This window comes from Cryptomeria japonica, chromosome 4 (assembly GCF_030272615.1).
Source record: "Cryptomeria japonica chromosome 4, Sugi_1.0, whole genome shotgun sequence".
Classification (NCBI taxonomy): Eukaryota; Viridiplantae; Streptophyta; class Pinopsida; order Cupressales; family Cupressaceae; genus Cryptomeria; species Cryptomeria japonica.
Genome location: NC_081408.1, coordinates 394,883,533 through 394,907,963, shown reverse-complemented (window position 1 = coordinate 394,907,963; position 24,431 = coordinate 394,883,533). Strand labels below are relative to the sequence as shown.

General features: G+C 40.1%; 5 pseudogenes; all 5 read left to right on the top strand.

Annotated features, from left to right (window-relative positions):
• Positions 1-707: 707 nt before the first annotated feature.
• Positions 708-826, top strand: LOC131074713 (5S ribosomal RNA; annotated as a pseudogene).
• Positions 827-1,242: 416 nt separating this feature from the next.
• Positions 1,243-1,361, top strand: LOC131074718 (5S ribosomal RNA; annotated as a pseudogene).
• A 1,125-nt stretch (positions 1,362-2,486) lies between these two features.
• LOC131074715 (5S ribosomal RNA) lies at positions 2,487-2,606 on the top strand (annotated as a pseudogene).
• Positions 2,607-3,159: 553 nt separating this feature from the next.
• On the top strand, positions 3,160-3,278 carry LOC131074714 (5S ribosomal RNA; annotated as a pseudogene).
• A 533-nt stretch (positions 3,279-3,811) lies between these two features.
• Positions 3,812-3,930, top strand: LOC131074709 (5S ribosomal RNA; annotated as a pseudogene).
• The last annotated feature ends 20,501 nt before the right edge of the window (positions 3,931-24,431 follow it).

Below are 24,431 nucleotides of genomic sequence, written 5' to 3'. Positions count from 1 at the left end.
GTGCACTACAACTTAGAAAGGTATGCACATGACCTAGGCAGGGTGCGCGCGACGCAAACCATGCATCGTTGGATAAGAAGGGTGCACACCTTGGTCGTGGTGGGTGCGCACCATGGGTAGGGTGCCTAGGGTGGATGCACACATTAACATTTTCCCCATTGGCGTTCTCTTCAAGGGCGTACCACGTGTGACTTGAATGTGCACCGAGGCACACCAGGGGTGTGGTGCATGCATGAGGCCACACACCAAGGTGCATAGCAACCGCGTGTGCAGGTGCACCAGGGCAACATGTAGCGTGCACCCGAGGTGCCCCAAATGTGCACTAGGGTGCACCCCGCCCACGTGGGCATGCACCCTGGTGCCCAAGTCGATGTGCGCGCATCAGGTGTTGTGTGTCGGGGTCGTGCATCGCGTTGCACCTGGGGCGCTGCACGCTGAGGTCGTGTATTGCATTACACCCAGGGCGTAACCTGACCGATGCACTCTTAGCCAGGGTGGGTGCACACCCGTCATCAAGTCTAATTACACTGCAACTCAAAAAATTGTACGCACGACCTGGGCAGGGTGCATTGGGGGTAAATTAGCGCCCTTGGATAAGGAGGGTGTGCACCTTGGTTGGGGTGGGTGCCTACCATCAATAGGGTTCCCAAGGTGGATGAGCACATTAACAAGGGTCTGCTAAGTACATGCTTGAACGAGCTCATAACGGATGCGATCATACTTGCGTCAGTACATCGGATCCCATAAAAACTTTGCAGTTGAGGGCGCTTGGGCTAGAGTAGTATTGGGATGGGTGACCTCCCGGGAAGTCACGGTGTTGCACCCTTTTTAGTTTTGGTTGGACACTGCAATATTATTCACATTAACATTTTCCCTGTTGGCGTTCTCACATCGGGGACACACCGTGGGTGCCCCGAACGTGCACCGGGGCACACTAGGGGTGTGGTGCATGCACGAGGCCACAGACCAAGGTGTGCTGGCACTGCGTGTGAGGATGCACCGGTCCCATGCACCGTGGTGCACCCGAGGTGCAATTTGGCCAGTGTGCGCTTCACCGGGGTGGGTCCACACTTGACACCCAGTCCAAGTGCATTGCAACTCAGAAATGTGCACACATGACCTAGGCAAGGTGCAAACCATAATCTCTTGGATAGGGAGGGTGTGCACCATGGGCGGGGTTCCCAAGGTGGATGCAAACATGGGCAAGGGTCTACTATGTACACGCTTGAACAAACTCATAACGAGTGCGATCATACCAGCATTAGTTCACCGGATCCCATCAGAACTCTGTAGTTAAGTACGCTTGGGTCAGAGTATTATTGGGATGGGTGACCTCTTGGGAAGTCCTGGTGTTGCACCTTTTTTAGTTCCGGTTGGGCATCATAATATTATACACATTAATGTTTTCCCTGTTGGCATACTAATTGAGGGCGCACTATGGGCGCCCCAAACATGCATTGGGGCACAACGGGGGCGTGGTGTGCAGACAGTGCCACACACCAAGGTGCGCGGGTGCAACAAGGGAACATGGAGCGTGCACCCAAGGCACCTAGAACGTGCACCAAGGTGGACCCTGCCCAAGTGGGCGCACACCCTTATGCGCTTGAGGCGATGTGCGCACACTAGGGTGCACTCGGGGCACAACTTGGCGAGGGTGGGTGAATACCCGACACCGTGTCCAAGTGAACTTCAACTCGGAAAGGGTGCACCTGGGGCAAACCGGGCAGCCTTGGATAGGGAGTTTGCACACATTGGTCGGGGTGGGTGCGCACCATGGGCAAGGTGCCCAGGGTGGATGCGCACATGGGCAAGGGTTTGCTAAGTACACTCATGAACAAACTCATAACGGGTGCGATCATACCAACGTTAGTTCACCAGATCCCATCAAAACTCCACATTTAAGTGCATTTGGGCCGAATTAATACTAGGATAGGTGACCTCTTGGGAAGTCAGGCGTCACAATATTATTCACATTAACTTTTTCCCTATTGGTGTTTACATCAGGGGTGCACTGCGAGTGCCCAGAACGTGCACTGGGGTTGTGGTACGCGCACAAAGCCGCACACTAAGGTGCGTGGGCACCAGATATGTAGGTGCACCAGGGCAACATGGAGCATGCACCCGAGGTGCCCGAAACGTGCACCAGGTTGCACCCTGCCCACATGGGTGCGCACCTTGGTGCGCTCGAGGCGATGTGCGCGTACCAGGGTCCACTTGATGCGTCAAGGCCGTGCACCTGGGGCACAACTTGGCCAATGTGCGCTTGTCCAAGGTGGGTGCGCACCTAACACCTGGTCCAAGTGCACTGCAACTCGGAAAGGTGCACACACGACCTGGGCAGGTTGCACTCGGGGCAAATCGGGCGACCTTGGATAGGGAGGGTGTGCACTTTTGTTGGGGTGGGTGCGCACCATGCGCGTGGTGCCCATGATGGATATGCACATGGGCAAGGGTTTGCTAAGTACACACTTGAACAAGCTCATAATGGGTGCGATCATACCAGCGTTAGTGCATCAGATCTTATTAGAACTCCGTAGATAAGCGCGCTTATGTTGGAGTAGTACTAGGATGGGTGACCTCCCTGGAAAGTCTTGGTGTTGCATCCTTTTTAGTTTTGGTCTGGCATCGCAATATTATTCACATTAACATTTTCCTTGTTGGCGTTCTCATTAGGGAATCACCGCGGGCGTTGTGAATGTGCACCGGGGCACATCGGGGGCATGGTTCGTGCAAGATGCTGCAAACCAACACTGCGTGTGTAGGTGCACCGGGAAACATGGAGCGTGCACCTAAGGTGCCCCGAATGATCACCAGGTTGCACCTTGACCACGTGGGTGCGCACCTTGGATTGCCTGAGGCGATGTGTGCGCACCTAGGGCGCGACACGCCTAGTCCGTGCATCACGGTGCATGCGGGGTGCAACCTGGCCAGTGTGCGCTTGGCTAGGGTGGGTGCGTAGTAGACACCCGATCCAAGTGCACTTAACTCAGAAAGGTGCACACACGTCCTGGGCAGGTGCACCCGACGAAAACTATGAGCGCTTGGATAGGGAGGGTGCACACCTTAGCTGGGGTGGGTGCGGACCATGGGTGGGGTGCTTAGGGTGGATGCGCACATGGGAAAGGGTTTGCTAAGTACACACTTGAACAAGCTCATAACGGTGGTGATCATACTAGCGTTAGTACAATGAATCCCAAAAGAACTCCGCAGTTAAGCGCGCTTGGGCTAAAGAGTTACTGGGATGGGTGACCTCCTGGGAAGTCCCAGTGTTGCACCCTTTTTTAGTTCTGGTTGGGCGTCACAATATTATTCACATTAACATTTTCCCTATTGGCATTCTCATCGGGGATGCACCACGGGTGCCCTGAACGTGCATCGGGGCACACTGGGTGGGTGGTGCGTACATGGGGCCGCACACCAAAGTGTGCGGGCAATGCTTGTCCGGGTGCACTAGGGAAACATGGAGCGCACTCGAGGTGCCCCGAATGTGGACCCCACCCATGTGGTCACACACCTTGGTGCGCTTGAGGCGATGTGCGCGCACTAGTGCACACCCGAGGTGCTACGCCCTGAGGCCATGCACTTGGGGCACAACCTGGCCAGTGCACGCTTGGCCAAGGTGGGTGCACACCCGACACCCAGTCCAAGTGCACTGCCACTTGAAAAGATCCACGCACGACCTAAGTAGGGTGTACTCGAGGCAAATTAGGCGCCCTTAGATAGTGAGGGTACACACCATGAGCGACGTGCTTAGGGTAGATGCGCACATGGGCAAGAGTTTTCTAAGTACATGCTTGAACAAGTTCATAATGGGTGTGATCATACCAACGTTAGTGCATCAGATCCCATCAGAACTCCGTAGTTAAGCACGCTTGGGCTGAACTAGTACTATGATGGGTGACCTCCCGAAAAGTCCATGTGTTGCACCTTTTTAGTTCTAGTCAGACATCACAATATTATTCACATTAATGTTTTCCCTATTGGTCTTCTCATCGAGCGTGCATCATGGGCGCCCCGAACATGCACCAAGGCACACCAGGGGCGTGGTGCACGTACGAGGCTGCACACCAAGGTGTGCAAGCACCATGTCTGCGAGTGTAACATGCAGCGTGCACCTGAAGTACCCTAAACGTGCACCAAGGTGCACCTCGCCCACGTGGACGCGCACCTTGGTGCACCCGAGGCGATGTTTGCGCACTGAGGTGCACCCTTGATGCTGCGTGATGGGATCGTGCATCGCGTTCCACCCGAGGCACAACTTGGCCGGTGCGCGCTTGGCCAAGGTGGGTGCATGCTTGACATCAGGTCGAAGTGCATTGCAACTAGGATTCATGCACGCATGACTTGGGCAAGATTCGCCCAAGGCAAACCAGGTGCCTTGGATAGGGAGGGTGCACACCTTGGCTGGGGTGGGTGTGCACTATGGGCGGGGTGCCTAGGGTGGGTACGTACATGGGCAAGGGTCTGCTAAGTACACGCTTGAACAAGCTCATAACGGGTGTGATCATAGCAGGGTTAGTGCATTGGAATATCCTAAGTAGTACTGAGTTGGGTGACCTCTCGAGAAGTCCTAGTGTTGAACCCTTTTTAGTTATGGTCAAGCGTCGCAATACTATTCACATTAACGTTTTCCCTGTTGGCGTTCTCTTCGAGAGGGCACCGCGGGTGCGCCCAATGTGCACTAGGGCACACTGGGGGCGTGCTACACGCACGAGGCCGCACACGATGGTTCGTTGTGCACCTGGGGCGCTATGCACCGGTATTGTGCATCACGGTCTACCCGGGGCACAACCTGGCCAATGTGCACCGTGGGCGCAACCTAGCCAATGTACATTGCGGGCACTCCAAAGGTGCATTGGGGCACACCGAGGGCATGTTGTGCACATAAGGTGACACACCAGGGTGCGCGGGTATGCCAGGGTAGCATGGAGTGCGCACCCGAGGCGCCCTGAATGTGCAACAGGGTGCACCCCGCCCATGTGGGCACGCACCCTGTGTACCTGAGGCAATATATGCGCATCAACGTGCACACGGGGTGCTGTGCGTCGAGGTCGTACATTGCAGTGCACCTGGGGCACAACTTGGCCAATGCGCGCTTGGCCAGGGTGGGTGAACACCTGACACCCGGTCCAAGTGCACTGCAATTTGGAAAGGTGCACACACGATTTGGGTAGGGTGCACTTGGGGCAAACGGGGCACCCTTGGATACAAAGGGTGTGAACCTTGGCCAGGGTGGGTGCGCACCATGGGTGAGGTGCCTAGGATGGATGCGCACATCAGCAAATGTCTGCTAAGTACACACTTGAACAAGCTCATAACAGGCACGATTTGTTGGCCATTTGGTGGAATTGATTATGTGTTGCATTGATGTTTTGTCATTGATGTCAACACTAGTTGTTTGGATGCTTTACCGACACCCCTATGGTCTTAGTAGGTTGAGTGGTTTCTCGTTAACTTAGATCCGACATGATCTGGTAGACTCCTGTATAATTTGGTGATGGAATTGGTTTGTTCATAATGCTTATATACTTGATCAGTTGGTTTTGATCCGATGATTGGATGCTTAGAAGATTGGTTTATGATTTTGGCGAGGGTTTCATTGGAAGAGTTTTTGGTGGAGACCTTCGATGAATTGCATAAGTGGTGTTGGTGCAACTTCTGATGGAGTTTCAGGATGCTGTTGGTGATCATGTTCGAGACTTGGTAGTTGGAGATCATTGTTGAAGCTTGTGGACCTATACTTGGTCTCGGTTGATCTAGGTTATGGACCGACATTAATGTAACATGTGGATAGGACCTATTGTTGTATTTCCAGGATGTCTTATGTGTTTTTATTACTTGTTTAGTCTAAGGCCCACATGGTTTGTAATTATGTAATCGGTTTATTGTCTAGTGGCTGACCTGATTGTTTATGGTCGAGGGTTTGTATAAATAGATGTAAGATCTCATTGTAGATGATCATGGTTAATGAAAAAGGTCATGGTCAAGGAATGTAATGTGCGGATAATGTAATATCATTTAAGCATAGGAGTTGGTCGATCATTGGAGATCGAATTGGGTTTATGAAAGAGGATTTAGTCCTCCGATATTGAGCTTAACTGGAATTGTAATCAGGCATAGGAGATGCTATCTTTTGCAGTTCAACCTTATAATCCGGGATCTAGAAATCCTCCTTCAGCTAACCTAGACAAGGAGCTTTAGAATGATTGTATAGCAAGAGAAGCCCTCTTGTGTGCACTTTCTAATCAACAAATAATGAGATTAACTGACAAATCATCTGGAAAGGCTATATGGGATAAGTTGCAGACTCTTAAAGAAGGTGACCCTATAGTGCAGATTGCTAAACTTGATGGTTACCGGGTGAGATATGAAAACCTGAAGATGGAAGAAGATGAAAGGATTATTGCATTCATGGAAAGGGTTAATGAGATTGTTATGGGAATTCAATGTTGTGGTGGAACTCTGAGTGAAGATGAAATTGTTTCTAAAGTCCTGAGAGCCCTACCACAAACTTACAAAATGAAGGCTACTGTTGTCAATGAGTTGAGAACAATGGCTAATACATCTATCAATAGAGATACTTTGGTTGGGAAACTATCTACTTTTGAGCTTGAGGAATTTGGACCTTCTGGAGTTGTGAAGACTGAACTAGCTTTTCATGCATCTACATCTACAACCGATAAGCAAGAATAGAAAGCTTTATGTGCAAAGGAATTAGAAGACATGAAGAGATAAGATGATGAGTTTGAGCAACTTGAAACACTATTTGCTAGAAGAGTACCGAAAGGACCGGTAGGAAGTAAGTATGAAGGAAAAACACCTTTTAAATGTTTTGCATGCAATAAGATTGGTCATCTTGCATCTAGATGTCTTGAAAGAAATTCAAGATTTGAAGAAAAAGTTAAAAGATCATTTAAGCCTAACCCTGGATATCAGAACAAGTATAGATTCAAGAAAAAACAAAGATAAATCATGCTACATAGCGGATGAGGAAGGCATTACTGATTCAAATGATGAACCGACATAAGACTCTGCTAGTGGATCCAATAATGGGAATGAATGGGTGTTCCTGACTATCAAGGAAGATGATCTGACACTGGAAGAGAATGTACGTGAGGAGAAGGCACTTGCTGCTAAAATTAAGGACAAGGATGAATGGGTAATTTCTAGTGGTTGTTCACATCATATGACTGGAGATAAAGGGAAGTTTCTATCTTTGCAAGAATTTGATGGTGGACTAGTTAGATTTGGAGATGACAAGGCATGTATGATCAAGGGAAAAAGAACTATATTATTGGATGGTAAGAACAATACTGACAATATTTATTATGTTGAAGGTTTGAAGCATAATATTTTGAGTGTAGGACAATTGGTAGATAAGGGATTTCAATTACTATTCAAGGATGGAAAATGCAAAATCATTAACAAATTTGGCTCAGAGATTACAACCGGTACACAGACAAAATGTAATATATTTTATTTGAACTCCGGTGAGAAGACATGTTTAATTACATAGATTGATGAGAGTTAGATATGGCATAAAAGGTTGTGTCATGTTCTGATTAATAGGAAAAACAGGTTTCAAGGACCCGAAACCTTTAACAAAGGAGATTAAACAAGATCATCAAAGAGAATCCAGACCAAGAAAGAACAACTAAAACAAAGACTGGCAATAAAGCCAGCAAACGGAAAGGACAACAGAGGGCAGAAACAACAAAATGAAGAAACCAGAGATAACACTGCACAATTATAAGGCCTTTAGGAGGTCCTCCACCTTAATCATCAGATGGTTGTAGTTCGCCAGAGCAGCTTTAAGTTCATCCAAGTCCTTATTTGGCTTCTTCTCCTTCTTTTTACCACTAGTTCTTGTTCTGGGTCCTTGAAAATCTCCTGTTCCTTCAGTGTCAGGGTCAATTTCCAGGGTATCCTTCTCCTCCAAATTGCTAATGAGGGTTTTGGTTTTGCCAGCAGAGGCCTTCAGAATGTTTAAGCTTTGCTCGGTGATAATTTTAAGCCATTCCTCAATTTTGCTAACTTTATTGATAGTTTCCGTCATTGTTTGATCCATAGCATTGGCATTAGCTTTCCTCTCAATCAGATCTTTCTCTATTTGCTCAAATCCTCCACATAATCTGCTATAGACTTCCCTTCGCCAATGCTGATAGTTTCCAGAATCTGAATTCTGTTGATAGTTTCCAGAGTCTGGGTTCTACTGATAGTTTCCAGAATCTGGATTCTGCTGATAATTTCCAGAAACTGGGTTCTGCTAATAGTTTTCCTACTGATAGTTTCCAGAATCTGGATTCTGCTGATAATTTCCAAAAACTGGGTTCTGCTGATTGTTTTCCTACTGATAGTTTCCAGAGTCTGGATTCTGCTGATAATTTCCAGAAACTGGGTTTTGCTGATAGTTTCCAGAATCTGGAAACTGGTACTGACAATATTAGAATAGCTCGAAGCACTCCTTTTAATCTATTTCATTATTATTTTGACCATTAATGATCTTTGGGGTGCTATTGTATCTATCCTTAAAAATTATTAATCTAACATCCTCTTGGAGGCCCTGTTCTCCCTTCCAAGTAATCAATTCATCTTGATTGACCGCCACATTGGCTGCCCAGTTAGCAGAACCATTAGCTTCACGGTAAATATGAGATATGAAACTTTTCTCAAAAGTGTTAATGAGGTCTCTAGCAGCCTTTATAATGTTATTGATAGACCATGAGGGCTTAGAGATCCCCTTGAGGCATTTAATGATGTTGTTAGAGTCCCCTTCAATCCATAGGTAGGGGCAATTCCATCTTGTTGCGAGGAGAATGCCTTGGAGAGCTATCATTGCTTCTGCCTTGTGGTTTGTTTGGCTTCCTATTGGAACAACAATCATTTCCTTACATATACCTTTATCATCTCTAAGAATAGCTCCACATCCTGCAGGGTCCAGATTACCTTTTGCAGCACCATCATAATTGACTTTGAACCAACCATGAGGGGGAGTTTGCCATCTTGCTTCTAATCTTTTGTTTTGCTTGGGATGAAAACTGTCAGCAATCTTCAAACTCCAGGAACTTAAAATATGAGATTCCAAAGGGTTGGCCAAAAAGCAGGGGGCCCCAATGATCCTAATGTTCTCCACTATAGCCCATTTTATTTTCTAGAAAACAATATCCTGAGTAAGAGAACTGTCCCTGAAAATATGATTGTTTCTTTCTTTCCATAATCCCCACAGAATGTGAGGGAGAGATAGCTGCCATAGAGTTCTCAAAAAGGAGTTAGACCAATGATAATTCTAGGAGTAGAAAAAATCACTGATAGTGTTAGGAAACACCCAATCAATGCAAAAACTCTTAAGAAATCTTTCCTAGATAGAAGCAGAATAGGAATAGTGGATGGCCAGATGGTCCACAGACTCTTCCTCCTCAAGACACAAAGCACATCTATTAGGGAAAGCAAAACCTCTGCCCTTTAGGTTATCTAAGTCAAGATTTTATTTTGAAGAATAGTCCAATAGAAAAAATTGATTTTAGGAACTAGACCCTTAATCCAAGCTTTAGACTAGAAAGGATTTTTAGAAGGGTTGTGTCATGTTATTTTTGATTGCATTATAAATATTAGTTAAACTAAGGCTGTTAGAGATATACCTAGGATTATGAAGCCCTATAATCCGGTATGTAAAGAATGTCAAATGGGTAAACAGGTCAGAACCTCTTTTAGGAGTATACAAGATAAATCAAATGATGTTCTTGATCTTATTCATATTGATTTGTGTGGCCCTGCTAGAGTTAAAAGTTTTCATGGTGATAGATATTTCATGCTAATCATTGATGATTATTCTAGAATGATGTGGGTTACTTTTTTGAGAGAAAAATTTGAAGCATTTGAAAAGTTTAAAATCTTTAAGGCTAATGTGGAAACTGAGACATGATTGAAGATTAAATGTTTGAGATCAAATCATGTTGGAGAATTCACATCCAGTGAGTTTAATAACTTTTGTGACAAGCATGGTATAAGAAGACAATTTTCTGCTCCCCGGACACCTCAACAGAATGGAGTTGTGGAAAGGAAAAAAAGAACTATCTTGGATGCTGCTAGAACAATGATGATGGAAGCAAATCTACCTTATATCTACTAGAGAGAAATAGTAAGTACACCCGTTTATACATTCAACAGAGTACATATCAAAAGAGAAACTGGTAAGACACCTTATGAATTATGGTTTGTCAATACACCTACAATTAAGTATTTCAAAATTTTTGGTAGTAAATGTTATATTAGGAAAGATGACACTATTGGAAAATTTGATCCTAGATGTGATGAAGGCATATTTCTTGGCTATTCTAATGAAAGCAAAGCATATAGACGTTATAACAAGAGATTGCAAAGAATTATGGAGAGTGCTAATGCCAAAGTAAATGAGCTAAACATAAGTCAAATCAAAGTTTATGAGAAGGAACCGACAGTGGAAATGATTATATCTGAACCGATAGCACCTTTAAAGGAACAAAGTTGAACCAGTTACTCTGGCAACATTAGAGAATTGTACAGTAACTGAAGAACAGGGAAGAGGAACAAAGAGTGAGAAGACTCCTAGGTATGTGAGATTGAATTGTATACACCTAAAAATGGTCTGAAGATAATTAATTAAATAAACAATTATTTAATTAACCTCCTCCCCAATTTAATTGAATTCACTAAGCAATTTGATTAAATTTCCCCTTTCATTTACTTATTAATAAATCTAAGGATTTATTTAATAGGTTCATTTCATCCCCTTTAATTAATTAATTCAAATTAATTAATTCCCCCATCAAAATCATTTCTTCTAAATCCTTTAATTAATTAAAACAAATAAATCACGAGTTGTTGAAATTAATTAGCCTTTTCCCATTATTTGGATTTTTAAATTCAAATTCTCCTAACTTCTACCACTCCTAAGCCTAACCATTCCTAAACTTAACCCATTCTACCTACCACCATGTCCCCTTTCATCCAACATCTTCTAGAACCTTGTGACACTTGTCACTAAGTGTTCCCTTTCATCTAATCCCTTCTAGAAACCTCTTGACACTTGTCACCATAGAGATGACAGATGTTCCCTTTAATCCAACCCCCTTTGCCAACCTCCTCCAATTTAACCATTGATATCTTCAAATCAATCTTGACCGTTGATTCTTGCCACCTCACCCCTAGCCTTGGAAATCCTATAAATAAACCTCATTTTGGAGCAATATGGGTCCCAATTTCATATCATTTCTTGCATATCATTTGATTCATCTCATTTGCATTCAAGCATTGTTACTATAGGCATCTAGTTTATAGTTTATCATTCTTAGCAATGTTATCATGCTCATTTTGGCTTAAATCTTATCTTATTTCTTATCATAATCATGAACTCATATAGCTTAATCATGAATTCTTGCTAGATCATGCATTTTCATCATTCAAATCCTCCATCTAAGTTTAGTCAAGTCACTGGAATATACATAATCAAATCTGAGAGCATTTTCATACTCGCATTTACTAGGAGGCAATAAGTCGATTAGCTATGGTTTTGTCTTTCATTGTTTCAGTTTACTAACCATTGCTTGTAATGATTTATTGAGTGCATTGTGGTTGCAGGTATAGGTACACTTCACAGAGCACGACATTTTGGCACCCACCATGGGGCCAGAATCATCACTTTTGGCCTCTTAATCTTTAGCAAACTTCATCTCTGTCCGGCTTTAGTTTAGATATTCGTATGAGTTGCCTTTTCAGATCATATGAACTTCCTTTCAGTCTAGGATGACACCTCATCCTGACTCCTACTAGGTATAATTCTGTGTCGTACGAAATTTTATGTTGCAAATTATTTATTCGTACTTGGTCTAAAGCTGTGTCGTACGAGTCTATTTCTTGAAAATTCTTTACTCGTACTAGGCTGATCCTGTGTCGTACGAGCCTGTTTTGGATACTGTATGAAATCTAAAGTTATGTCGTACTAACTGAAAATCTGTGTCATATGAGTCTCTGGCTCTGTGATTTTTAATAGACTGCATTTTAGGGTTTTCTGATTCTAATCCAAAATTTTCTAACACTAACTCTGATCTGTTTATGAGATGTTTGCAGCCTAACTCTTTTCTGCAGGACACTTGTCAAAGATACACTTGTCAAAGACAAATTCAAAACACAATCATGACTACTAATGGATCTATTTTGTAGGTTGCCTAAGGATTCAACAAAAACTTTGTGTATTCTTTAAGATTTTTAGGCACACTTCAATTTGGGCTTAAAGAAATGAACAACTATCATGTCTTATGTGTCTTTGATGATAGGCGAGTATGCTCTCACCTTTATTAGGTGATTAGAAAGATAAACTCATCTTTTTCTTTCATTAGTGCATCTCTTTAGTAGGACTACCCTCCCGAGGAGTTATTAACTCTTATCCCTTAAGGCCAGTGAGAGGGGAACAACCTAAGTGGGAACGGCTAACGCCAAGTAATCCAACCCACTATAAAATAAATGTGTTTTTGATGAAAATCAAAGCAATGACAGTGCTCGGGAATAGCTCTCCTCTGTACCTTCGGGAATATCAAACCTTGGTTTTCAAGGCTGGGAGACCTCTTAATTGAGTTTATACCCGACGTGCCGAACAAATCCCTTACTAGTGCCGGTTAAAATAGAAGCTACCCGATTCACCTCTGAAAGGGTGATAATCTTTGTGCAAGAGAGATAGTAACTCTCCTAAGACACTTGCCATATCGTGCCCCCATTAGCATTTGGAGTTGGATAATATGGCATTGAGAATCCATTGCATGAGACTTAGTGACCGTATTCTAATTAGCTATTGGGTGTGTACCTAAGTCAGCAAGCAAAGGTTTTCATTCTCAACCAACTTCCTTAGGGTTTAGCTTGATTGGAGTCATTTATCACATTATGTGTTTGCTGTGTATTCATCCCTAAATGAAAAAATCAGACACCTAAAAACTGGAAAACATTAGTAAAACATCATCAGAATTCAAAGATCAAAATCAGCAAAACAAACACTTTTTACCATTCTCTGCAACCTGTCGTACAAGCTTTAATTCTCTGTAGCATGAGTCATAATCTCTATCAGATGAGTTAACTTGCATAAAATCATTTGTTGTACTATCTTCTATCCCGTGTCGTACGAGATAGGTGTTTTGTCTTATAGTCTATAATCCCAAGTCGTACGAGTTGCTGCTATTTATATAATTTTTTTTGTTTTGTCGTATGGCTTTGTATCTCGTTGTCCTAAGATGAATCTTATGTCATATTAAACTCTGCATCTATCAGTCCAGAGCTGTGTCTTGCATGCTTGTTTCAGATTGATCATTTCTTCCTGATAAATTTGCAGTAAACATAAACACTTGTTATCTGTCAATCTATGCTTAAATTGTCATCTTTGTTTGCTTGGTCAAGTTATCATCCGTGAAAATCAGACTCTAGAAGATAAACACCTTAAGATTTTCAAGTGCTCACCCCCATCAAGTTCAAAATCTAAACATCTCAAAGTGCATTATCACCCTCTTTGATAAACTGATCACTCAAACATAGTTTCTCATCAGGATCAATCATCCTTTATCACAAAACCAAAACGTTTGGTCAGGATAACCTTGTCCCACATCGTAGCATATATCATTCCTACTGGAATTGGTTCTTATCAAATCATCACCATTGCACTCCTAAACCGAAGATCAAAAAACTTGCAAACTTGTGAACACTTGAATTCTCTTTTAGTGTCATATCACTCTATTTCCTTGAAATTGACTATTGATCACTTACCCAAAACAAGTTGTAGACAATCAAACCCCTGAAACTGAAATAGAAACATTTGAAATAGCTGAAGATCATATCAACATGACATACCAAAGAAAAACACAAGAAGAAAACATGACAAACCAACATATCAGAGAAATCAAACAAGTTCAAAATCCAACTATATTAAAACCTCACAAGGAATTAAATACATCTCAAAAGAAAGGTGGCTCTTTTATGCACCTCTTAAAGAGATCCCTAAAGGATATAGCTAAAGAAGATCAAAATTGTACACCCATGTCTAACAATGATCCATCCATCCATAAGCAAATTGATTCTCCAAATGCATCTATTACTACACCTCTTTAAAGCTTGCAAGAACCTTCCACAACATCCTCACCAAACAATATACCCATCAAGCCTATTTCAGAGGATCCTATTCAAAGCTCATCTCCTTCATATCCAAGCATTGATTCATTTCAAAATCCCCATAATGCTCTCTTGCAAATTGAAGTTCTCATTCATAGAACACTTGTTAAATGTGTCCTAATAGATGGGGGAGCTGGCTTGAACATTTTCTCTATGAATATTGTCTGTACTCTAGGCTATTCAGAAGATGCAGTTGATCCCCGGAAAAAGATAAAAATCAAAGCACATAATGAAGAAGAGCATTCATCTAAAGGAATGGTGATATTACCTATCAGGGTGGGACCTTTACAAAAAGACACAAGATGCCAAGTTCTAGACTTGGGCCTACCATATAACATACTCTTGGGAGGACCATGTATACATGATATACAGGCTGTCCCATCAACATACCATCAATGCTTAAAATTTCCATACAATGGACAGGAAATCACAATATCAGCAGACTCAAATCCATTGCAGTGTTGTAATAATATGAAATCAATTCAAGAGGTCATTGTTTCACATAACAAAGAGGTAGTAGCTTCAAGCACACAATCCAAGGAAGAATCATTTGCATTAATTTTGTCAAACATGGAAGAACAAATGCAACTAAAAGATCGAGGGAATGAAGAATATTTGCTATCATGGAAAAACAAACTAGAGAACCTTGAAATTGAAAGGGAAGAAGCAGATATAGTAGTCGATGTAGTTCACACGTATGCAGGACAAAGTTAGGAAAAAGCCTACTTGAATCAGAATCACATTCGACTGACATGGACTTAACCGAGGACGATCAGGATTTTCTTATACGAGGTCATTATGATGAGAGTACCATTCTAGACATCGACATACATATCAAAAGCTCTGATATCTCTATCATGACCCCTACTATCTTTGAAACTATTCAACTTGAAGATCCTTTATCCTTAAGCTATCCTAAACCTATGGACTGGGAATATGAAGGACATACTGCTATTGATACCTTTCCAAATGACCGTGCCATATCCTTATATCTTAATGAAATCAAACCTACAACAACTTTCACTAGGGATTCCGCTAACGTATCTTTGAGTCAAGTGGGTGTTAAATCTCCTAGTCGCAAAAGTGAAAATCAAGAAAACAATATCAGGTCTAATGTGGAAAACTATTTATTGGCAACATTAGACCATGAAAAAGTAAAAATAAAGGACGAATCTAATGGTGAAAACCTCCTTGACGCGCTGGAAGATGGGAGATTTGACACCTTACCTGAATGGTATCAAGAGAAGTTATCTATCATAATAGCACCAACGAAGGCAACTATCATTGACACAACTGATCTACATCCAGCAATTTCTCTATCAAGGCAAAAATACTTGAAAAAACCATTCAAAAGATGGCAAGTCAATTTTACCTAGACATATACAGATATTCCAGGGTTCGATCCATATATTACAATACATCACCCGAATATCAGTCCAAGAGAAAGCATCAATAATGAAACACAACACGGATTTGGAGCAGGGATTGTATTCATCACACCACAAGGTCATACAATCCCAAAAGCATACAAATTAAGCTTTCCGTGCACAAACAATATAGCAGAGTATGAAGCATTAGTAATAGGTATCAAAATGGCTGTAGAATGGAATATAACACAACTTCAGGTCTTTGGAGACTCTGAGCTTGTCATTAATGAAATTAATGATGACTATCAAACAAAATATGACAAACTCATGCCTTACAAAAAGATGGTGGATGATTTCAAGAAATAATTTGTAGAAATAAGTTTTGAACATATCCCAAGAAATGACAACAAAGCAGCAGATGCCATGGCTACACTTGCTTCTCTATTGTAGACACAAGAAAATCAAGAGCGTTATGAATTCCTGGTTGAAGAGCTGTTTCATCCCACCTATAATTGTCATGATTCCCAAACCATCTGTCAACTTATTGGACATGATTCCTCTTGCTATGTCCAAACTTACACATACCTGAAAGACAATATATTACCTCCCGAATTATCGAAGAACCAAAACAGAAACTTAATTCGCCAATCCTCACATTTTGCTCTCATCGCGGATACCCTGTTTAAATGAGGTCTAGATGATAGTCTCTTAAGGTGTCTCGAACAAGAAGAATCTGAGAAAGCCTTACATGAAGTCCATAATGACATTTGTGGCACTCATTCAAGTGGTCTTACCCTTTTGAAAAAACTCATACGCTTGGGCTATTATTGGCCGACTATGGAACAAGATTCTTTTCAGATAGCAAGAACATGCAAACAATGTCAGATACATGGGAATTTGATGCATGCACCAACACAAGAACTTCATGCTTTAGCAACATCTTGGCCTTTTTGCCAATGGGGTCTTGATCTGGTAGGAAAGATAAATCCTTCTTCATCTAATGGACATAAATTCATCCTGGTAGCTACAAAATATTTCACAAAATGGATTGAAGCGGTACCTCTCATCAACATCATAGGAAAACAAATTGCTGCATTTATCTTGAGCTATATCATCTGTCGCTATGGAATACCAATGACCATTATCACTGATAATGAGTGACCATTCAAAAATCAAGATGTACAAGAGCTATGCGAGAAGTTAAAAATCCAGCACAAATTCTCCACACCATATTATCCATAGGGAAATGGGCAGGCATAAGCATCTAACAAAACTATTCTGAAAATTCTTAAAAAGATAGTGAACGATGCTAGGAAAGAATGGCACATTCAACTAAACCTTGCTCTATGGGCTTATTGCACCAGTATCTACACATCGACAGGTGCCACACCTTTCTCTCTTGTATATGGATCAGAAGCCATATTTCCAATTGAAGTAGAGATACCCTCTCTACGTGTATTACTAAAAGGTCTCATCCTAGATGAAGAACACCGAGTATCTAGACTGCAAGAGTTAGAACTAATCCATGAATGAAGACAAAATGCCTTTGATCATCTAAAGGTATACCAACAAAGAATGTGCCGGAGCTATAATCATAAGGTCAAACCATGAGTCTTTCAAGTGGGAGAACTAGTGCTAAAGGAAAATCCACGCAACCAGGCAGAATGAGAAAAGAAAGGAAAATTTGAACCAAACTGGTTAGGTCCATTTGTGGTCACAACAATATTTGGGTTAGGAGCATATGAGCTATCAACATAGGACAAAGATCAACTTGAAGAACCTATCAATGACATGCACCTGAAGAAATTCTATGTCTGAAAAATCAGAAAAAAATCAAAAACAATAAAAAAGCAGGAAAAATCCTAAAAAGTGAAAAAAAAAGAAAAAAAAAGTGAAAAATCATAAAAATAAAAAAAAAGTGAAAAAGCAAAAAATCCAAAAAAATCAAATATAAAAAAAAAGTGCAATAAAAATAGATGGTGAAAACCTGGCAAACATGCACTATCTGTCTGCTAGCTCTTCCATCTACTAGTTCATGAATCTTCCCGCTTGCATTCATTTTCCATTAGCGCTGACCATCCTAAGCATTTATACATATTCAGGCATCACAGCTGCTCTCTCTCACCATGGTTTGGATCATTGGATATATCATAACAACTTTCTTTCTAGGCTTGGGGCAAAATCCTACACCTAGCTGGGGGCAAAACTCTTGATCATTTTGAGCTAAATCAAATAAGTAGAACAAACAGTTAGACAACTCTTATCAAGCAAAAACTAAGACACATCCAACGTTGAACACGAGATCAAACTATCAACTATCAAGCTATCACAAAATCACTCTAAGCACATCACACACTTTTCAGTGGATAATATCTTTTTTGGATAATGATTTTAACATGATTGCTCAACTTTTCTATATTGATTTTCGCTATCATGATTTCTGAGTGACTCCAAGATGTCACTGACTAGAGGAACAAGGAAGAAACATGATATTTTTCTTGTCTGCTGTCTAAAAATTAATCATTAATATGTGTAAATTTGTCTCGGGACATGATCATCAAAATATCATTAAAGACATTTCTGATTTGTATATTGAAATGATTAATACTGCCTGTTTTACGCAAGCAACACTTAGGTCATTGTGGTTCAATTATACCTCGATGCTTGTGCTAACTTGCTATATCAAAATCTAGGAAATAAGTTCTTAGGTCATCATGGTTTAATTATACCATCGATGTTTGCACTCACTTTCCATATTTCAAAAATCTCAATGAAGACAAAAAATGCAAAATAATCTAGTGACTGGTCCGGTCATAGCTTTGCATTCCATTGCATTTTCATTTTCATTTTAGCTTGCATTTCATTCTTGCATGGGATCCTACAAGCTCCTTTTATCCAAGGTTAAATCTATCGCAAGAATCATCAAAGTATCATCACAAGTGTATACGCAATCAGAATGATGACTTATCTCTCTCATGATATTATCGACCTAGCGAAAATCTTATGCTATCCCCCTCAACAAAATCAACAATCAACATATCCAAAAATTTCTGCAACTTGCTATCAACAAACTGTCAGCTCTTTATCTAATCAACCTTATCAAATCAAATCAATCAGTCAAACCTCATTGATTCTATCAAGTCTTATTTAGGATGAATCCTTCCTGAAACCAGACGATCTGATTGTGATTCATGTCTTATACATGATGTATCCTTCCTGAAACCAGACATTCTGATCATGTCTTATACAAGATGAATCCTTCCTGAAACCAGACGCTTTGATCATCGTTGTCTTATACAGGATGAATCCTTCCTGAAACCAGACTGAATCTAATCAATCAAGATTTTTCAATCTTATCCATCTAAGAAATCAAGCTAATTGAAGAACTCACATTTTCATCAAACCACAGTTATAGAAAACAAATCAAATCTATCTGGATATCAATCTCACAAAACTCCAAAGATCAATTATCTCAATTGATCTCCCAAGGGGGCATCATCATATCGGAATTTAGCAATCAAGAGTTGGGGCATCCTATCAAATCAATATCAACATCAAAATGAGATTATTCTTTGAATCAACGCGTCATCACACCTCGCTTCAAAGAGGGGCAAAATGTATACACCTAAAAATGGTTTGAAGATAATTAATTAAATAAGAAATTATTTAATTAACCTCCTTCCCAATTTAATTGAATTCACTAAGCAATTTGATTAAACTTCCCCTTTCATCTACTTATTAATAAATCTAAGGATTTATTTAATAGGTTCATTTCATCCCCTTTAATTAATTAATTAAAATTAATTAATTCCTCCCATCAAAATCATTTTTTCTAAATCCTTTAATTAATTAAAACAAATCAATCATGAGTTGTTGAAATTAATTAGCCTTTTCCCATTATTTGAATTTTTAAATTCAAATTCTCCTAACTTCTACCACTCCTAAACTTAACCCATTCTACCTACCACCATGTCCCCTTTCATCCAACATCTTCTAGAACCTTGTTACACTTGTCACTAAGTGTTCCCTTTCATCTAATTCCTTCTAGAAACCTCTTGACACTTGTCACCATAGAGATGACAGATGTTCCCTTTAATCCAACCCCCTTTTCCATTCTCCTCCAATTTAACCATTGATATCTTCAAATCAATCTTGACCGTTGATTCTTGCCACCTCACCCCTAGCCTTGGAAATCCTATAAATAAACCTCATTTTGGAGCAATATGGGTCCCAATTTCATATCATTTCTTGCATATCATTTGATTCATCTCATTTGCATTCAAACATTGTTACTATAGGCATCTAGTTTATAGTTTATCATTCTTAGCAATGTTATCATGCTCATTTTGGCTTAAATATTATCTTATTTCTTATCATAATCATGAAATCATATAGCTTAATCATGCTATTCTTGCTAGATCATGCATTTTCATCATTCAAATCCTCCATCTAAGTGTAGTCAAGTCACTGGAATATGCATAATTAGATCTGAGAGCATTTTCATACTCGCATTTACTAGGAGGCAATAAGTTGATTAGCTATGGTTTTGTCTTTCATTGTTTCAATTTACTAACCATTGCTTGTAATGATTTATTGAGTGCATTGTGGTTGCAGGTACAGGTACACTTCATAGAGTACGACATGAATCATTCTGAAGATCAAATCATTGGGGACAAGAGCAATGGAGTGATGACAAGAAGAAGACTGACAACTAATGAGGTATGTTTAATTTCACAAGTTGAACCGGTATCAATAATTGAGGCATGTAAAGATGAATTTTGTTTAAAAGCTATGGAGGAAGAATTAGATCAGATTGAGAAAAAATAACACATGGAGTTTGGTTCCCCGACCTAAAAATAAAAATGTCATTGGAACTAAATAGGTTTTTAGGAATAAATTGAATGAGGATGGTCAAGTTATAAGGAATAAAGCTAGATTGGTTTGTAAAGGATATTCTCAGAAGGAAGGAATTGATTATGGAGAGACTTTTGCACCGGTAGCTAGGATTGAAGCTGTAAGATTATTTCTTGCCTATGCTGCTTATAAAAACTACAAGGTTTATCAGATGGATGTTAAATGTGCATTTTTGAATGGGGATCTTGATGAGGATGTTTATATTGAGCAACCTGATGATTTTTCACTATCAGATGATACTGATATGGTTTGTAGGTTAAGGAAAGCTTTATATGGATTGAAACAAGCACCTAGAGCTTGGTATGCAAGGTTGGATAAATTTCTTTTGAAGCTTGGTTTTACTAAGGGCACTGCTGATAGTAATTTATATTATAAAATCATTGATGATGATATACTGATTATTGAAGTATTTGTTGATGACATTATTTTTGGAGGTGAAGATAAATTATGCATAGATTTTTTTAAGAATAAGGAGAAAGAATTTGAGATGTCTATGATTGGTGAGATGAAATTTTTCTTAGGTTTGTAGATTACTCAGACTGACAAAGGTATTTTTATCTATCAAACTAAATATGCTAAGGAATTGTTGAAGAAATTTGGTATGGGAGATTCTAAACTGGTAAGTACAACTATGATTACAAGTGAGAAATTGACAAGAAAATATGTTTCTGCACTGATAAATCCTACAAAATACAAATCTATAATTGGAGGTCTACTTTATTTGACTCAAACTAGGCCTGACATTATGAATGTTGTTTGTATTGTTTCAAGATTTCAGAGTGATGCTACAGAAAATCATGAGATGGCGGTGAAAAGGATTTTTAGATACTTGCTAGGTACATCAAAATATGGCTTATGGTACCCTAAGAATGATAACTTTACTTTATGCACATATACAGATGATGACTAGGATGGAGATGTTGATGACCAGAAAAGTACTTCCGGTGGATCTTTCTTTCTTTCAAAGAAGTTGGTTTCATGGATAAGCAAGAAACAATCATGTACTTCTTTATCTGCTAGCTAAAGCTGAGTATGTTGTTGCTGCTACTAACTTTACACAAATTTTATGGATGAAGCAAAAGTTGAAGGATATAAAGGTGGATTGTGATGTACCGGTAGTTATTCACTGTGATAAATTTGCTGCTATTGATATATTAAAGAATCTGGCATTTCATTCTAAGAGAAAGCACATATCTATCAAGTATAACTTTTTGAAGCAGAAGGTGGAAGCAAATGAAGTCAGTCTAGTTTATGTGAACACTAAATAGTAGATTGCAGATAGTTTCACTAAACGTTTATCCAAGGAATCATTTGAGTACCTGAGAGACAAACTGGGGGTTTCTACCCGTTTGATAGAGAATTGATTGATGCGGTTTGGCATCAGTCCGACATGCATTATCAGAGATACTATTCATTCTGGCACTGTTGTGGGATGCTACTGCTCATGGGGAGTAGTCATCTTTGAGATTCAGAGGCTTATGTTTTTGCTTTGATATTTTTGTCAGATTTCTGGTATTGATGTCAAAGGGGGAGAGATAGTGATGTGAAAAAGTAAAAATGTCAAAGGGAGAGATATTATTCAAAGGGGGAGATATATTGATATTCAGAGCTATATGTAGGAAATTGTTGGTTGTCTTCCACAGGGGAAGATTTGTTTGGCATTTCTTGGTACTTAGATATTTTTAATATCTAGTGTTGCCATCAATGCCAAAGGGAGAGATTGTTGGCCATTTGATGGAATTGATTATGTGTTGCACTGATGTTTTGTCATTGATGTCAATAGTAGCTATTTGGATGCTTTACCAAAACCCTTTTGGTCCCTATAGGTTGAGTGGTTTCTGGTTAACATGGATCCGACATGATCAAGTATAATCTAGTGATGCAATTGGTTTGTTCATATTTCTTATATTCATACTTGATCAGTTGGTTTTGGTTTGGTGATTGGATGCTTAGAAGATTGGTTTCTGGTTCCGGCGAGGGTTTCACTGGAAGAGTTTTTGGTGGAGATCTTTGATGAATTGGACTGACATTAATGTAATGTGTGGATAGGACCTATTGTTGTATTTCTGGGATGTCTTATGTGTTGTTATTACTTGTTTGGTCTAAGGCCAACATGGTTTGTAATTATGTAATCGGTTTATTGTCTAGTGGCCGACCTAATTGTTTATGGTCGAGGGTTTGTATAAATAGATGTAAGATCTCATTGTAGATAATCATGGTTAATGAAAAAGGTTATGGTCAAGGAATGTAATGTGTGAATAATGTAATATCATTCAGGCATAGGAGTTGGTTGATCATTGAAGATCGAATTGGTTTTATGAAAGAGGATTTATTCCTCTCGTATTGAGCTTAATCATAACTGTACTTAGACATAGGAGATGCTATTTTTTGGAGTTCAACACTTTTCCGGATTGTAGTTTGGATTTATATGTAGTCAGTGAGGCTCCTTTTGTGATGAACAATGTGCTCTAGGCTGTTGGAATTCCTGCAAGTGCAGGCCCCTTCATTGTAATTCACATACTTACTAGAAAAGTATTATCTGACTGTGGGTAGGCTTCCCACCGTGGTTTTTCCCTTTACCGGGTTTTCCACGTACAAATCTTGGTGTTGTGTGGATGACATTTATTCTGTGATTATTATTTATGCTTAATTGGTTTAACTGCTATTCCGGTACTATTATTTTGGGTTTCGATATTAAAGTTTAAATTACTAATGCTTCTGGTAATCTGTGACAATTGATTCACCCCCCTCTCAGTTGTCTTCTGGTTATCTAAACTATCTAACATGATCATGCCGACATTAGTGCACCGGATCCCATAAGGAATTGCATTTTCAAGCTTGTTGTGCCTCCAAACACCCATTTTGATGCTTCAAAACTTGTGTTTATGAAGCACAAGCTTCAAAATGATGATTTGGGAGTATGATAAGTTTCATAATCACAGTTTCATGTTCGTGGCTTCAGAATCAGAACTTGCAGTTTCAAGTTTGTGTTACCTCCAACCACACATTTTGATGCTTCAAAATTTGTGTTTAGGAAGCACGAGCTTGAAAATGATGATTTGGGAGTACGATAAGTTTCATAATCATGATTTCATGTCCGTGGCTTCAGAATCAGAACTTACATTGTCAAGCTTGTGTTACCTCCGAACATACATTTTGATGCTTCAAAAGTTGCATTTAGCAAGCACACGTTTGAAAATGATGATTTGGGAATACTATAAGTTTCATAATCTTGCTTTCATGTTCGTGGCTTACGAATTAGAACTTGCATTTTCAAGCTTGTGTTAGCTCCTAACACACATTTTGATGCTTCAAAACTTGCATTTAGGAAGCAGAAGCTTGAAAATGATGATCTGGGAGTACGATAAGTTTCATAATTGCGCTTTCATGTTTGTGGGTTAGGAATCAGAACTTGCATTTTCAGGCTTGTGTTACCTCCAAAAATACAATTTGATTCTTCAAAACTTTCATTTAGTAAGAACAATCTTGAAAATGATGATTTGGGAGTACAATAAGTTTCGTAATCCTGCTTTCGTGTTCATGGATTCAAAATCAAAACTTGCATTTTCAAGCTTGTATTATTGTTGTCACAAAAATTTTCACCCTATGATGATCAACCTTGTGAAACATTGAATCAACCTCTCAAGTGTGGGAACTCGCTATATATGAGGTTGAATCTTCGTAGAAGGTAGACTTCCTCTTCAATCTAAGTGCATGTTCCTATTCCGAAGCCACGAGCTTTAAAAGACAATTTTGAAACTTATTGTGCTCCCAAAACATGACTTTGAAGCTTGTGCCTCCAAAAATGATGCAGGAGCATCCCCGGTTCACAGTAATCTTGCATCAACCAAAAAAATTTCCTTTTTGTTTTGTTTGTGGTTTCAGTTTTATTTCTATGTGTCCCACTTTTTGCTCATCGGATCCTATGAAGTTGGATTCTACTTGAAGACTTGATCATCTTTCTTG